Raw genomic sequence first — 4,826 nt, 5'->3', positions numbered from 1 at the left:
CTTTGGGATGAGAATGATGATATATCATTAATTTTGAATGAACATAACATATTTATTGAAATTTCATCTCTAGGTAAATATTAAATATTTGATATAGACAATATATGAATTCGTCAAGTACAAATATAAATAACTATAATATATTTCTTAGAAGGACCAATAATTATTAATACTTGTTCTCTATAGTATTATTTTATAAATATTTCTTATTAGCCAAATACCGATTCGCAAAGGCCATTATGGCATTAAATCTCAATGTGTTACTGAAGAAATATAATTATGAGTATAAATAAAGAAATTTTAGAATACTTCAAAGATTTAAAACTGAACGATAGACAGTGGATCAGCCCATTGAGGTCAGCTTTTATATAAAAAATAAAATAAAATAAAAAAATATAACCAAAAATTATTTAGAACACTTATATTCAGTGAAAATAAAAATAAATTGGAAGTACTTAAAATGTTATTCAATAAAATGCTAATAGTAATTTTTTTTTTATTTTAGAAGAAACTCTAACAGTATTATTAATTTCTGGAGAAAAGCAATATGTAAGATGCCTAATATTTAAACAATTAATAAAATGTAAATAAATAATATTTATGTTGTCTGCTTTGCTGATTGTAGTTAGAATCCTTTATTTCAAATCATCATTTCACCATAATATCTAGAGTAAAAAATATATAACATTGTTTAATAAAGCCTCAGGGCGTTAAAAAAATATATATACATACAAAGTGATTTTTTTATCATGAAACACTCATTATTTTCAAAAAGTATTCATACATATTTAAAGTTTAAACAAGTGGAGTAGTGGACTAACATTTTGCGGATTAACCCCTACCACTCCACTCCGTGCACAAAACTGCTTGAAATACTTATAAGTTATCTCATAAACTACTTGCCCTAAATTCGATTTTTATGTATCAAAATACTCAGAAAAATATTCTACTTAGGAATATGAAATTAAAACTATGTTGTCATTCAAAAAAATAAAAAACTTAAAAAAATATTTAAAAGTATAATTTTTTAATAATAACGTTGTTTTTTAACAAGTCGAAACTATGTAAAAAAATGTTTTCAAAAACACAAATACTTTTTAAAATAATGAGTGTTTTATGATAAAATAATCACTCTGTATAGTGATTATTTCTAATTATTACCTAAATTCATTACCACTTCCATTAGTTGTGAAATAAACTTCAATGATTCTGAAAAAAGTAAGATTTTGTTAAAACATGTTGTATTCTGGTAAAATTATTAAATGTTTAAAAAATTTAAATTCTTAAAACTTTGCACAACAGTATTGAATAAATTTGTATAACGCAACATTAGATCACATATGCTCCTGGCTACCATCATTCCTATTGGTTAGTAATTCCAAATAATGAGATCAATATTATAGTTAGTGTAAAAAAATTAAGTAATAGTAAACATTCTAATAACAATAATATAAAAATGAATGGTGTTTATTTGTTGTAACGGCTGTTGAAAGTTTAAAACGGGTGGACTGGTGTTAAACATTTAATATTCTTATTTAATCAGCTTTTATTAATGGTTGAAGAAAAAGTATTTACATACATTGCTCAATCTAGTTCCTTTTTGAATCCATTTACAGATACCGCAGATACAGCAAGTTGAATAAGAACTTTTTTTGGCATATACTGCACTAATAGTAGTCACCCTTGTTTGAACATTTATCACTGGCAGTAGACTCTGAATCGCAACTGTTTACAACCAGGAATCTGGTAGCGGTGGGCTCTAAAACGTAACAGAAAAACAAAAAACATGTATAATTTATTGGTAAGTACGGTATCATCAAATTACTTTTATAGGCTTGTACATCAAAATTTTTTGTGTTATTTACAAAATGGTCTGCGATGTAAACTTACCAAATGACAAAAAAATATTCGTCAATTTTCACATTTTATACCCCAAACATTATTACAGAATATTTTAAAAATAAATATAGATTTTTAAGTATAATACTTATTGAAATATTCAAATATATCATAACCTAAATTTGTGCCAAAAATTAATCATTAATCAACTTTTAAGGTACTTGAATATCTTTAAAATATTTTTCCCATCATCCTGGTGTTTTTTACAATAAGTAAGCACATTTTTATCGGAAAAAAATAAAAATTATGCAGAAAGGGATTTTGTTGATTTTTTTTAATATTATATCTTTTTTTTTTTAACCAATTTCGGATTTTATGGGCAACCACTTAATGTGGACAAACAGGGTTGGTCCCAACATGCCCACATTAAGCAGAATCCACTGTATTGTCTAAGTACGCAACCATTGTCCTATATAAATAATCACTAAATAAATTATTTATTATTCTTTGGAAAATTGGTCCTGAATTTTTAAATCATTGAGAAATTCGTTTAAAATGATAAAAGCCAAAATCTGTTATAAAGGCGGTTTTGTATCTGTCTTCAACCTTTATTTGTAATTGAATACAACCTTGAGCCATATTGATTGATGAATAATATATTGCTCAACAAAACATTTTGGTAGATTTGTACTATCTTTTATTGCTTATCATTATTATTATTTCATCAACTATTATACATATTTAAATGACTACATTTTTTCAGATGGTAGTAGAGCAGATCACTCAAGGTATGCTAAGACATGAATTCACATTTCTACCACTTAGGAAAGTATTAACATCCTACTTAGAAAATGGACTAGAAAATACTGATAATAAAAATTTTTTTTACAATGTATATCTAATGGTTATTGAATGTAATTGATAGTCAATTAATAGTACTGTAACAAAAAGTTAATGTCTTGAAACCCTGACCATTAGCTTGAGCAAATGATTTTTATTTTCCATTACTAACTTTCATATATTTAATTTAAGCTGATACTTCAAAAAACACTATAAAACATGATTTTGTATGTTAATTTTGATAAATATTACAAATTCATATTTTTAACTGCTTATAAAACACTGAATTCTCAAGTTATTCTCCAACCATTATATATATTTAACTGACTACGTATTTTTAGATGGCAGTACAGCAAATTACTCAAGCACTTGGGAAAGTATCAACATCCTACATTGAAAATTAGCTAAAAGATACTGATAATAATAATGGTTTTATGCAATGTACGTGTAATGGGTATTGAATGTAATTGATAGTAAATTAATATTAATGTTACAATTGAAATTTGTTAAAAATTTGAATAAAAAATTGGTAAACACCTTTAGGTTGTAATATTCATTCTTAAAATTTGCCTTAGCTATAAAAATCTTTTTATTTTTACTACGTTCATTTCATTAGTAAGTTTCAATTTAACCATAACCAAAAATAATGTTATTTATATTGTTTAGTTTCAATAGATGTTTTATGGTACTTTTATTCAAAAACATTAATTTTAAGTTATTGTACAAGTAGTGCCGCAACTATTAACTCTGAGACCTGTGTGCAAAATTTATTTGGAGGCCCCAAATTAATATTATTGTTTTTTGTATTACTACAGAAATTAATCAGTACGGAAATTAGTAATCGGAATTTCGAAGATAATTTTTTATTAATTTAAGCTATGATAAGCTGCGTTCTGCAGACGCAAATGTTATTGGTAGAGTTAAAAATATAAGACATACTGATAATATTATACCTAGATAACAGATCCATTTCAATAATAAATACACATAACACATAGATCTTTAATAGTTTTTAGATTTTGAGATAGGATTCTTGTTTTTATGCACATAATTTGCCGCGTGAAATCTGAATTATAAAATTGAATGAAATCATAAGAAGATTTAATTAGGGAAGACTTATCATTGTAAAAAATTGATTTTGGGCATAAAAATGTAAAACAATCAGAAACATATTTCATTCCATTAAACCGTTCTTTGAATTTAAATATTATACAATAGTTTATCAACATTTTTAGTTTGATTTATATGAGGTATTTGTCCTTAATCCACAGTTTTCAGAGATTTCAGAAACATCACAATCTAAAATAAGTTCTAAACTATGATTTATCTTGTGAACTAAAACCCATATTATTTTTTTAAAATTCAATCAAATAATATACATATTTACGCATATAATATTTTAATATCTAGGGCTGGGATAGTGAGATTTATATGTAATAAAAAAATCAAGAATTTGTACATATATACACAGTAAAAATGGCCAAAATATGTAGTATAAAACAAAATTCTAAATAATTTTTTAATAATATACAATTAATTAATTTTAATTTCTAATCAATTTAGTTTTAAAAATATAAAATATAAAGATATTTTCACAACCACTCAAACGCAAGTACTCACACTGTTAAAAATTTGTAAATATATTTTGTCTAATAATTGTTGAATATAAAGTATAATCTAAGATCATTAATAATGTATAGTTATAGAACAGAAACAAATAAGATAAACTATAATAAAGTTATTAATATTTAACTAATACTTTCATATACATATTTCCCATATACATTATACACTTACAATTTTCACGAGTACTATTATCAAAGTATAAATGTATAATAATATAACCACCAAAATTGTCAAAATTTAGATATTTTACGTGTAAAAGAACATATGAAATATAAACATATAACAGATAATAAGAAAATGTAAATTTGATAAGCCATAAAAGATAGTACAAATTTACCAGAATGTTTTGTTGTAACTATTTGAATGTAAAATAAATGTAACTAAAGAATACACATGTACAATAACTGAAAATTGCTCCTTTACAATATGAAAAAAATATTACTTGGATTATTCGTCAAAATTAACTTATAAAATCATGTTTTATAGTTTTTATGAAGTAAAAATATCAGGTTAAATGAAAC

The 4,826-nt window shown here is 24.2% G+C and overlaps 1 long non-coding RNA gene across 1 annotated transcript; it reads right to left on the bottom strand.

Annotated features, from left to right (window-relative positions):
• Positions 1–598: 598 nt before the first annotated feature.
• On the bottom strand, positions 599–1,816 carry LOC113559122. Its single transcript, XR_003405879.1, has 3 exons — positions 1,580–1,816; positions 1,162–1,209; positions 599–665 (listed from the first exon to the last, which is right to left on the bottom strand). It is a non-coding gene; the product is annotated as an uncharacterized LOC113559122 (long non-coding RNA).
• Between the last annotated feature and the right edge of the window lie 3,010 nt (positions 1,817–4,826).

The sequence above is a fragment of the Rhopalosiphum maidis genome, chromosome 3, assembly GCF_003676215.2.
Source record: "Rhopalosiphum maidis isolate BTI-1 chromosome 3, ASM367621v3, whole genome shotgun sequence".
Classification (NCBI taxonomy): domain Eukaryota; kingdom Metazoa; phylum Arthropoda; class Insecta; order Hemiptera; family Aphididae; genus Rhopalosiphum; species Rhopalosiphum maidis.
This window is presented reverse-complemented; position numbering and strand designations above follow the sequence as displayed.